This window comes from Salmo trutta, chromosome 9 (genome assembly GCF_901001165.1).
Source record: "Salmo trutta chromosome 9, fSalTru1.1, whole genome shotgun sequence".
Classification (NCBI taxonomy): domain Eukaryota; kingdom Metazoa; phylum Chordata; class Actinopteri; order Salmoniformes; family Salmonidae; genus Salmo; species Salmo trutta.
The window spans coordinates 24,500,452-24,513,508 of record NC_042965.1 but is presented as its reverse complement, the minus strand read 5'-3'; the positions used below and the strand labels follow the sequence as shown (position 1 = coordinate 24,513,508).

Genomic DNA, 13,057 nt, shown 5'->3' with positions numbered 1-13,057 from the left:
AAAACATATGCATGAGCACCAGTGTTCTCCTTGTCTCATTCAGCAGCCATGCTGTTATAGGAGAGCTCTAAAATTGCTGGCAAACTAACAATGTCCACAAATAAGCCTACACTCCAAACCATAATAGTCCACCCACTGTCAACAAAAACATGACACTCAGAGAGAATGAAGCTTAATGAAGCCTAATCCAGCCCAGTCAAGCCCCGACACGGAGTGCACGGTCCTCTCCCTTAACCAGCAATGTCTTACCAAGAATCAAAACATTGCCCTGTTATTATATTCCTTCTGTGCAGCACCTTGTGAGATGTGACTTTATTAGTGGTGTTGAGAGAGGTGACACGGTCATAATGATGCATGCGGCTGCCACATGGGGCGATCAGGCGTTGTGGGCGATGGGACAGGGTCACCCTCCCATCACTGATCTTGGGTCAGGAGCTGAAGGATAGAAAGAAGAAAGAAAGACAGAGAGACAGAAAGAAAGAGAAAGGGGGAAAGCACAGAGAGGGCTGTCTTTAACTACCACCATGTACACACACTCCCTCTACCTCCTAGCCTCACCCTTTCCTCATGCACACTCTCACAACATAAGTCTTTCTTTCACTCACTCTCCTATTCTCCCTCTCTTCATCAGTCTTCCTTTCAGTCTCTCTATCCAGGCCCCATTGTGGGCCTCTCCTAGTCTTTCCCTTGCCAGGAGAGAGAAGGGGGAGAGTGGGAGCTCAGCAGGACCAAAACAACAACAACAACATGACCTACAGCTACAGTCAATTGGAATTCCAAGAGTCAAATAACAACAAACCAATTCCTGGGCAGAGAACCAAACACCAGCCAATCTCTACCTGATGATTTGACAGCCTATGCCTATGTAGCTCTGGTGGCCATCTTATGGAGTTTGCACCATCTCAGAGGCTGCCATAGAAACTGTGGGGCAGGGAAAGGGAGATAAGTCAATTGGAGGTCATTAAGATCAATCAGATGAAAAAGGGCATTTCTCCATCTAGATTCAGCTGCTGTTATTCAACCAAGAGGATGCAGAGTTTTTAAACAGTCCCTCACATTAGGCTCTGCTCGCTGATAAACACATTTCCTTAGTGTTGCCAATGAGAGAATGCCACATGTTGAATCAGAGCTATGCAGAATTGCAGTGAAAGAATCCCCAAAAATGTACAGTAATACATGTTTAAGGGGAAGTAAGTCATTTCAGCAACATGTAGATTCCTTACTTACAAACCACAGCTGCTAATCCCAATAAAACGACATATCGTTCTGAAGTTGACTTTCCTTGCTTTGCTAGTAATGTGTTCTCTCTCTTTCCTAAACAAACCAGAGCACATTTAAACAATGTTTTGACTGAAACACTTCCCCTGAGTATACATGCTTCCTGTGATGTTGTTGTGTTCTGAGAACAGCTTTTTAAAGGGTTGTTCAGAGATATTCAACAGTGAAGCTGGTTTATTAAGCCCATTATGGCCATCTGATCCAACTTGGATCTTATTGGACCACATCAAACCCAAGACTTTCAAATTCATTTAATTTCCAAGTACATAATATAATTTCCTAGAGAAACACCAATTAGATGTAACATGTACGTTAAATTACTACTTTAGAGTTGTTCTATGCATCAGTGGATCTGAAAAATAGAGCATGTCAACACAGGATTATGGGTAGAGGTTTCAACCCTCCACAGCTGCACTTCAACTGAGCTCAGAGGAAAGAACTGCCTATTGCCTATACTGTATGTACTGTACATGTATATTTACTGTGAACCGCAAGGCCAATTGCAGCCATTGCACATTCCTTTAGCTTTCATTACGGTCATGTCAAACAGATGCTGAGAAACATAGTTATAATGAAGTAGAGAAACCTAGCTGAGCCAAGGGAGATATGACTAGGGATATTTCCATGTAAAAGGGCCCATGAGCACCAACACGGGAAGTTCAGAGGAGCAGATGAAATGAAAGCTACAGTGCCTTGCAAAAGTATTCATCCCCCTTGCCGTTTTTTCCTATTTTGCTGCATTACAACCTGCAATTTAAATGTACTTTTATTTGGATTTCATGTAATGGACAAAATAGTCCAAATTGGAAGTGAAAAAAATAACTTGTTTCAAAAAGTTCAAAAAAATTAAAATCTGAAAAGTGGTGCGTGCATATGTATTCACCCCCTTTGCTATGAAGCCCCTAAATAAGATCTGGTGCAACCAATTACCTTCAGAAGTCACATAATTAGTTAAATAAAGTTCACCTGTGTGCAATGTAAGTGCGACATGATCTCAGTATATATACACACACACACCTGTTCTGAAAGGCCCCAGAGTCTGCAACACCACTAAGCAAGGGGCACCACCAAGCAAGGGGCACCATGAAGACCAAGGAGCTCTCCAAACAGGATAAGTTGTGGAGAAGTACAGATCAGGGTTGGGTTATAAAAAAATATCCGAAACTTTGAACATCCCACGGAGCACCATTAAATCCATTATTAAAAAATGTAAAGAATACGGCACCACAACAAACCTGCCAAGACAGGGCTGCCCACCAAAACTCACAGACCAGGCAAGAAGGGCATTAATCAAAGAGGCAACAAAGAGACCAAAGACAATCCTGAAGGAGCTGCAAAGCTCCACAGTGGAGATTGGAGTATCTGCCCATAGGACCACTTTAAGCCGTACACTCCACAGAGCTGGGCTTTACGGAAGTGTGGCCAGAAAAAAAGCCATTGCTTAAAGAAAAAAATAAGCAAACACGTTTGGTGTTCGCCAAAAGGCATGTGGGAGACTCCCCAAACATATGGAAGAAGGTACTCTGGTCAGATGAGACTAAAATCGAGCTTTTTGGTCATCAAGGAAAACGCTATGTCTGGCACAAACCCAACACCTCATCACCCTGAGAACTCTATCCCCACAGTGAAGCATGGTGGTGGCAGCATCATGCTGTGGGGATGTTTTCCCATCGGCAGGGACTGGGAAACTGGTCAGAATTGAAGGAATGAAGATGGCGCTAAATACAGGGAAATTCTTGAGGGAAACCTGTTTCAGTCTTCCGGAGATTTGAGACTGGGACGGAGTTTCACCTTCCAGCAGGGCAATAACCCTAAGCATACTACTAAAGCAACACTCGAGTGGTTTAAGGGGAAACATTTAAATGTCTTGGAATGGCCTAGTCAAAGCCCAGACCTCAATCCAATTGAGAATCTGTGGTATGACATAAAGATTGCTCTATACCAGCGGAACCCATCCAACTTAAAGGAGCTGGAGCAGTTCTGCCTTGAAGAATGGGCAAAAATCCCAGTGGCTAGATGTGCCAAGGTTATAGAGACATACCAAGAGACTTGCAGCTGTAATTACTGCAAAAGGTGGCTCTACAAAATATTGACTTTGCGGGGGTGAATAATTATGCATGTTCAAGTTCTGTTTTTTTGTCTTATTTCTTGTTTGTTTCACAATAAAAAATATTTTGTATCTTCAAAGTGGTAGGCATGTTGTGTAAATCAAAATGATACAAACCCCCCAAAAATAATTTCATTCCAGGTTGTAAGGCAACAAAATAGGAAAAATGCCAAAGGGGGTGAATACTTTCACAAGCCACTGTAAGAGTCTACATTTTATGGAAATTAAGGCATATATGCATTTTTCAGGAATAAGCAAAGGCTTTGATTACTGGTCAAACAGATGGAAAAGGGGTCTTAGAAAACATCTACCAGAGAAAGTCTTAAAAGGTATTAGAAATACATCAAAACACAATAATGTTGAAGTAAAGCCCCCTGCCAACTAATATCAACACCTAATTAGTTTAGTACAATTTGCTCTGCCTTCTGTAAGTCTAAGAAACACGGCCTTGTAATTCCTTTACCAAAAACCCACATATCTTTAAGGTAGTTTCTAATTTGAGGAGGGAGGATAATGAAAGTCAACAGAAGTAACAAAAAGGTAGACCTATCAATTAGTTGTTTTTTTCTGATATCAATTTTGTTTAAGTGATTAAACTCAAAATTCTGTTCCCAAATCAGTTATGTTCAGCTGATAACTGTTTTCTTTCTGTCATCTGGTGGTCAAAACAAAAGTTTGAACAAGCCCTCTCTCCCGCTCTCTCCAATTAATGTCACCTCTTCCATCTCTTACTGACACCTACCCATGAGCCCCCGCTCTTTCCATTTACTGTAACCATCATTCTCATCCACTTAGCATCGACCGACACCGGACGTCACTGGACGTTTGAAAAGTAGTTGAAATTTGGTCAGTCCACCCTGGCCTTGATTTCAACATCCACAGACATCTGGACCAGCCTTAATTTGGGTCAAACATAGATGTCCATGATTGGTTGAGATTTGGTTCGGTCCGGACCAAATCTGAACCAATGATAGACGTCTTTGTTTCACAAGTTTGGAGAGCACAGTATATATTACATTAGATCACAGTACAGTAAATAAAATGTAGATTATAGCTCAGTCCTGTACTGTACAGTAAAATAGAGTTCAGTACAGTACACAGTTGAGCACACTAGAGTTGAGTATACTATAATGTACTGAGCTGTACTTAGATGTCCAATCATAGACATCTATGATTGGTTAAGATTTGGTCCAGTCCAACCAAATTTGGTCTTGTTTGGTGGTGGAGCTCATTTAAATAATAGCCAGTGTGTAGAATAATACCCAAATATGCAAAGGAAGATATTGGTGTGTACCTATCACCATGAAGAGACTGACACTCGTATCCATAATGATGTATTTCTGTGTAGTATAGACCCATCATGAAATTTCGCAATTCTGTTACTTACTGTAGTTCAATAACCAAAAGAGATTGAGTTTTGAAACAAAGTGTCATGTCATAGCTGACACCCCATTCTTTCTTCAAACATCTTTTCATGTTAATTCGGAACAAATATTTAAGAGTTTTTGGAAAACATGCTCACATAAACTGAGGGAGATTTGACTGAAATTCTGTTACCAAACTTTACAGTTTTTCCAGTAAATGCATTTTTGTAAAAATGTCAGTGTAAATAGTAAAATGTAGTCCTTGTGCATAGAGTTGTATGGTTTATTAAACTTTGAAATAAAAGGTTTTTGTTTTGGCATACATTTTCAATCTCAGCGCAAGTCCGTTACTGTGCAACTGCCCAAATACACAACTGCTGATGGTTCAGCCTGCCCAGTCAAAAGGGGTCAAACACAGCCCTAGGCAAAGACTCAGACTATAAGTTCTAGGACAACAGGCGCCTTCAGAACCACCTGTTTCCTGGTGGAAATCAAGGCCAACAGTATTTGTATTTACCCAAGTGGAAAAGTAAACTGATAAACTCTGATTATGCCGGCGCTCAAAGAAAGGAATGGTTGTCATGGGAGACAAACCTTCAGCTCCAGTCTGGTTGTGTAAACAACCCACAATGCAACACAAAACAATATTCTGTGGGAAGTTTTTGCCCATGCGATCCTGGATTCCTTGGGATGTCGCAACTCTCACATTGCCCCATTGAAGTTGAAATAAAAAAAATTGTTAAGGGTTAAAGGTTAGGGATAGGTAAGGGTTATCGTTAGGGTTTAGGGTAGGGACGTCCCAAGGATCCCGGATAGCTCTAACCGGGAAGTTTTGCCCCCTCTTCATTCCAGCGACTGCACAAACAGTACTTACACATACGACCATTAAAGGTAGTAATGGGTAGTAAAGTACAGAATGTAACAATGGTAACAACTGATGGTCAACTTACACTACATGACCAAAAGTATGTGGACACCTGCTCGTTGTACATCTCATGTTCTTCCACACCGATCTCGACAAACCATTTCTCTATGTACCTCGCTTTGTGCACGGGGGTATTGTCATGCTGAAAAGGACCTTCCCCAAACTGTTGATACAAAGTTGGAAGCACAGAATCATCTAGAATCTCATTCAGTGGTGGTCAGTACCGTTTAAGATGAGGGAGGACAATTGTATTTTTCATGAGCATGGCCTTATTTCTATGACAGCATATTGGATGACTGTCATTCATATTCAATTCACCCAGTTCAATGTAACATCGATAGGTTTAGGCTACTACATGATACTCAGAATTTTCCCTATACCCATCATGAGTTTGCTACAACTTAGCCTATGAACGAAAGTTTACAACATAGGTGCACACAGGTGGAGAGACAAATTTGAGGTGACACATGGACAGAGAGTACCGCCTTGCACACTCTTGCCTGCATCTAGCTGATCTAGGGTGTAATCATTAGTTCAACAGTGGCAAACAAAAGTTTCTATTGGACAAATTCAGGTATGTTTATCCCTATTTTGTTCCGTTTAAGAAACGTTTTTCAACAGAATTGCTGGAATGAATACATCCTCTGATAGGTTGGAGGACGTCCTCCGGAAGTTGTCATAAATACTGTATGGAAGGGGGTGAGAACCATGAACCTCCTAACTTTTGCAATCGAGTCAAGGTACCCAGAGGAGGACGGAAGCTAGCCGTCTCTGGCTACACCATGGTTATACCCTACAGAGTGCTGTTGAGGCTACTGTAGACCTTCATTGCAAAATGTGTTTTAATCAATTATATTTAGTATATTTTTATCTTAAAAGGATAATTTTTTGTGTTTCACTGAGGAAGATAGTCCTCCCCTTCCTTCTCTGAAGACCCTCCACTTATGTCATTGTATACTGTAGCGTTAAGATTCCCCTTCATTGGAACTAAGGGGCTAGCCCGAAGAATGAGAAACAGCCCTAGACCATTATTTCTCCTCCACCAAACTTTACAGTTGGCACTATGCAGTCGGGCAGGTGGCATTCTCCTGGCATCCGCCAAACCCAGATTTGTTCGTTGGACTGCCAGATTGTGAAGCGTGATTCATCACTCCAGAAAAACTCAACACTGCTAGCTCTGTACCAGGACATCTAAAGCCAATGTTCCACCTCTTCAACTGCCACATAAAGACAAGGCACGCCAGTCAGTCAGCAAGCCAGTCCAATCAGTCAGATAGTAAGAGTCACCGACAGCAGTGGTTTAAAGTGCTGAAATAAAGTGCTGAGACCTTCAGTGTTCCCCTCGTGTTATGTAATCGTGTTTCAAATGAGACTCACATCACTGCTATTATGGCCCTATCTATCCATCAGTCTTCCATTATGGAGTAGTACAGTGTGACTGTCTAACGATGCTCTCTGACCCAGGAGTACACTCAAACCCTTAAGGCTGCGGATTGCAGAAACATTTTATTGATTGTAACTGTCCACTTATTCTTCCTGCATACAGGCAGAATTCAGACCACAGTCACTCGTCAATGTCTAAAGTAAGAATAGTCTTTGGATCTCTCATGCCTATTACAACTAAATGTTCCCTCTAAGCTGCACACGCCTCACATTTGAAATATCAGCGCGCAGAGAGAAGCACGAGATTGAACTTCATTCAACTTCCTAGTTTCCCCCGTTAGTTAACACTATCAATGTTTCCATTTACCGTGGAAATTGTAATCAAATCAATGCAATATTAGCCACTTTCAATGCAACATACTGAAACAAAACAAACTATGCAAGACTTAGTATGCAAAACTAACTGTGCCAGAGATTTTGTTGGGAAGAACGCAGAGTAGGATTCTATTGCATTGACAGACACGACTCATACTCTACACAAACCATTCCGCCATAACCAATCAGAGCTGCAGTAGACCTATATGCAAATAGACCATTGCCATACAGTGCATTCAGAAAGTATTCAGACCCCTTGACTTTTTCCACAGTGTTACATTACAGCCTTATTCTAAAATGGATTAAATAGCTTTTTTTCTTCTCATCAATCTACACACAATACCCCATAACGGCAAAGTGAAAAAAACTGAAATATCACATTTACATAAAGTATTCAGACCCTTTACTCAGTACTTTGTTGAAGCTCCTTTGGCAGTGATTACAGCCTTGAGTCTTCTAGGGTATGATGCTACAACCTTGGCACACCTGTACTTGGAGTTTCTCCCATTCTTCTCTGCAGATCCTCTGAAGCTCTGCCAGGTTGGATGGGAGTGTCGCTGCATAGCTATTTTCAGGTCTCTCCAGAGATGTTCGATCGGGTTCAAGTCCGGGCCATTCAAGGACATTTAGAGACTTGTTCCGAAGCACTCCTGTGTTGTCTTGACTGTGTGCTGAGGGTCGTTGTCCTGTTGGAAGGTGAACCGTCGCCCCAGTCTGAGCGCTCTGGAGCAGGTTTTCATCAAGGAGCTCTCTGTACTTTGCGCCGTTCATCTTTCCTTCGATCTTGACTAGTCTCCCAGTCCCTGCCCCTGAAAAACATCCCCACAGCATGGTGCTGCCACCACCATGCTTCACCGTAGGGATGGTGCCAGGTTTCTTCTAGACATGATGCTTAGCGTTCAGGCCAAAGAGTTCAATCTTGGTTTCATCAGACCAGAGAATCTTGTTTCTTATGGTCTGAGAGTCCTTTAGGTGCCTTTTGGCAAACTCCAAGCGGGCTGTCATGTGCCTTTTAATGTGGAGTGGCTTCTGTCTGGCTACTCTACCATAAAGGCCTGATTGGTAGAGTGCTGCAGAGATGGGAGAATCTACCAGAAGGATAACCATCTCCACAGAGGAACTCTGCAGCTCTGTCAGAGTGACTATCGGGTTCTTGGTCACCTCCCTGACCAAGGCCCTTCTCCCCCGATTGCTCAGTTTGGCCGGGCGGCCAGCTCTGGGAAGAGTCTTGGTGGTTCAAAACGTCTTCCATTTAAGAATGATGGAGGCCACTGTGTTCTTGGGGACCTTCAATGCTGCATACATTTTTTGACAGCCTTGCCTAGATCTGTGCCTCGACACCATCCTGTCTCGGAGCTCTACGGACAATTCCTCCGACCTCATGGCTTGTTTTTTCCTCTGACATGCACTATCAACTGTGTGACCTTATATAGACATGTGTGTGCCTTTCCAAATCATGTCCAATCAATTGAATTTACCACAGGTGGACTAAAGTTGTAAAAACATCTCATGGATGATGAATGGAAACAGCACGCACCTGAGCTCAATTTCAAGTCTCATAGCAAAGGGTCTAACTACTTATGTAAATAAGGTATCTGTTTTTTTATTCTTTATACATTTGCAAAAATGTCTAAAAACCTGATTTCACATTTTCATTATGAGGTATTGTGTGTAGATAGATGAAGCAAAAAATGTATTTAATCCATTTTAGAGTAAGGCTGTTACGTAACAAAATGTGGAAAAGAGAAGGGGTCTGAATATTCTCTGAATGCACTGAATGTGGTAGCAACTGAGCTGGGGACAAGGTTAGACAGAATAAGTCATGAGTCTGTGGGAACACATACGTGCCACTCCAGTCCCTTTCCAGCTGGAAAATGACTCAGGGAGGCCTGACTCTGCTATGACAAGCCTTATATCAGAATGAGGACAGGGACAGAACCAGACGGCACACAGGTGTTGCTTTGGCAATAATTTGTCAAAGGGGACAAGATTTGCATGAGCTGCTTTCCCATTCAAACCCACAGTGGCACGCTAACCTTGAGCTGGCCAACTCCACCTCATAGTCAAATCAGCAGGAAACAGGAAGCTCATCAGGAACTCATGGGCCCAATTTTCTCCATGACACTGCATTCCTTTTCCAGTGTAAGGTTTCCATAATGAGTCCATTTGTCTCCATGACACCTTGTGACTGTTCCAAAGCAGTGTAAGGTGTCAATGATTGGAGGGGCAGAGTGATTGTGTTTGCAAAACATGTGACAAGATGTTTTGGGTGGGCTATGCAAAACGCTGAGCTAATGGACAGAGCTTGTTCAACAAACTTGCTTAAACCAGATGAGTTATAAGACATCCAATATGTGGAAAACATTTCCAGACACTGTTTATTTGGACCTAGCCTCATGTAATGAATGTGGAACAGTAAATAAGGCCTGTGTGATGAGTAATCTTGCCTGAGACCTGAAGACTGGTTTTCGCTCCTTGAGCTAATGACTAGGCTTTAGCTGAGCGGGCTAGCAGTCTAGTGGTATGCAGTTGACCCGGGTTCAACCCCCACCAGTCACACACGGTTGCTGGAGACACGGATTCCAGGTAGTTCACTGTTGACTAGAAGAAACCCGTAAAGGAAACCCAACACCCTGTTCAGCTGTTTATGTTCCCCACACTATGCCCACAACAAAGAGACCAACATGTCTATGTGGTCTTGTCTGCTTCCTTGAGGGCTGAATCGAAGCCCTTGCCTTGCACAGAGTCTTCCAGTTAACCTTCCTACAGCATGATCACATCCTCTGTGTGTGTGTGTGTGTGTGCAGATCTGTGTATGTATGTGTGCCATTCAGAGGGTAAATGGGAAGACAAAATATTTAAGTGCCTTTAAACGAGGTATAGTAGTAGGTGCCAGGCGCACCGGTTTGTGTGTCAACAACTGCAAAGCTGCTGGGTTTTTCATGATCAACAGTTTCCCCTATGTATCAAGAATGGTGCACCACCGAAAGGATTTCCAGCCAACGGCAGCCCAGTGGTCAAAAACGGGTCATTGATGAAAGAGGACAAAGGAGGCTGACACGAATTGTGCATAGCAACAGACAGGCTACATAGTCAACTGTCTGTCCAGCACAACATTGGTGCCCAAAGACGCATAAATGAATGTATAACTCTTTGTACCTTGACACGAATGGGGTATGGCAGCCGACGACCTAACAGAGTTCCACATCTTTCAGAAAAAACAAGAAACTGCGGTTGCAGTGGGCTAAGCAACGAAAACACTGGACACTGGAGAATTGGAAAAACATTGCCTGGTCTGATGAATCCCAGTTCCTGCTGTTTCACATGAGTACATGCATCCATCATGCTGCGTGTCAACATTGCAGGCTGGTGGTGTGATGGTGTGGGTTGTGTTTTCATGGCACACATGGGCCCTTTGATAAAAGTGGAGTAATGTTTGAATGCCACAGGACATCTGAACATCATTGCCAATCAGGTGCATCCCTTCCTGGAGGCAGTGTACCCATCTGCAATTTCATTTTTTCAGCAGGATAATGCATCATGCCACAAGGCTAGGATTGTCCAGAAATGGTTCCACGAACATGACAGTGAATTCAGCTTACTGACATGTCACCAGATCTCAATCCAACTGAGCATCTGTGGGATGAGATGGAACAAGCTAATCGGAGTAGAGATCCTCTACCAGCCAACTTGACTCAACTGTGGGAAGCAATGGAGTCAACATGGGCCAGCATCCCTGTGGAACGCTTTCAATGTCTTGTAGAGTCCATGCCCTGACGAATTGAGGCTGTTCTGAGGACAAAAGGGGGTGCAACTCACTATTAGGAAGGTGTTTCTAATGTTTTGTACACTCAGTGTATTATCTTATCCCATTCCAATGGTTTAGATATTAAATTGCTATAATTTATGCCCTGCTGTTTTTGTTTGTTGCACTATGTAGATATTACTCTGCCATTTCCTGTTCGCAAAACTCTAATAGTTCACCTAATTTCAGTATGTGACAAAATAAGATAGAATAGCGCGGAGAATCATTGTACCATTTAAACCACTGAAGTATATTTTCCATAACCAAAAATGTTGTTGCTTCTACTGTTTGAAGCTGGTGTACAAAACGGAAACTAAAAGATGCAAAAACAAAACTTAACAGGAAGCATAGAAATAGAGTACATAAAAGATCTACCGCTTCCTAGACTAGAATGATAGATCTATAGAGTACCACAGTATGAGTCAAAATACCCATAAAACCAAGCAGTCAAACAAGGAAATGGTTCCAATCGTTTTTCCACCATTCATTTTTCCCATAGGAAATTTTACAAACACTTAATAATAAGGGCTGTGTTTCATGTAGGCTTACCCTGTATTTAACCCCCAAAAATGCTATGCTAATTAGCTGCTAATGTGGCTATCATAAAGAACTACATATGCCATGATAATCTGGACGAGACTGCTGAATCGAGGCAAAGGTAAGAATTTCTGGATCAACTATCTAATGTTAGCTCAATTTAGTAATGAATAAATTGGCTAAATTTCTTTAAATTGACAATTCTGTGAACTGTCTTATGCAAATGTTTTTATTGACACAATACCTGTTAGCAAAGGTGTCAGCTAGAGATGACGTGCAGGAGTTTGCAGGGATTTGTAGTCTTGCATGATGTCTACTTTCATGCTAATTAGCATTTTTGAATCTGAGAGTAAATAGAGATGAATATATTGATATAATACCTTATCAATAGATTTACATGGTTATCAAAACATCACGCCAGGGTAAACCTACACAAAACACAGCCCTTATTTTAAGTGTTTCTAAATTTCCCTATGGGAAAACCATTTCCCTGTTGGCCCGCTAGGTTTTATAGGTAGTATGACACCTCCAGTCTGGGCTTCATAAACTCACATTTATTTGTGAATTTGGTCAGGTTGCCCAAAAACATACATATTACCACTTTCATATGGATTGAAGAAATGGATATGATAAGTCACACACAATAGGTCATGTCCATGTGGTCCCCTGGGACTCCCAATGTTCATGTGAAACCTGGTCTGGTCCAGCAGCATATGTGCTCACAAGGCAGCTTTCACTGAGTCACGATTCCATTTGCCTTCCCTATGACTATGACCATACTGTACAATACTGGCCAGATATCTCCATCGCTCAGTATTCTAACAGAGGTATTTCACACGTGTTTTCGGTGACATGGCGGTAAGCTGAATTCCCTGTCATGTTCGTAGAACCATTCCCGCAGTAGATGAGGAAGGCTGAGGGGATGGTCGGGCTGCTAACAGCTCTCAGCACAGGGGAGGAATGTAGCACACTACTGCAAAGAGCACTGGTAATGTGCTGGACAGTGAGGCTACTTTATTCTAGGCAAATGTAGCATGCTGCTTTGTGGATTTTTGGAGTGAGGCTATATGTTTAGCATAACTAGGAGTTGTTCCTGACCATGTGACCTTACGAGGAAAAACTGTCTTAGTAATAAGCTTGGCTAGGGCCTAGTTATAGGCCTTAGTATACTTGGACCCTGAGCCTTTCCTGCTCTGGCTATGTCAGGAAAAACTCAGGAACCTGCATATAACACAGTCAAGACTGCTGAGTCTGTGCTAGGCTAATGTAGCGTATCACTGTAG

General features: G+C 42.4%; 1 protein-coding gene across 6 annotated transcripts in view; it reads right to left on the bottom strand.

Moving 5' to 3' along the window:
* Nucleotides 1-13,057, bottom strand: part of pip5k1bb (phosphatidylinositol-4-phosphate 5-kinase, type I, beta b) — a 71,845-nt gene that overhangs the window by 56,825 nt on the left and 1,963 nt on the right. The window contains exon 2 of one of the 6 annotated variants that reach the window (XM_029763204.1): nucleotides 250-435. The exons of 4 other annotated variants lie outside the window; for them this stretch is intronic. The gene's annotated coding sequence lies outside the window, so the exon portion shown is untranslated. The remainder of the gene's footprint in view (nucleotides 1-249; nucleotides 436-13,057) is intronic. One more of the 6 variants, XM_029763203.1, reaches the window with a different exon arrangement.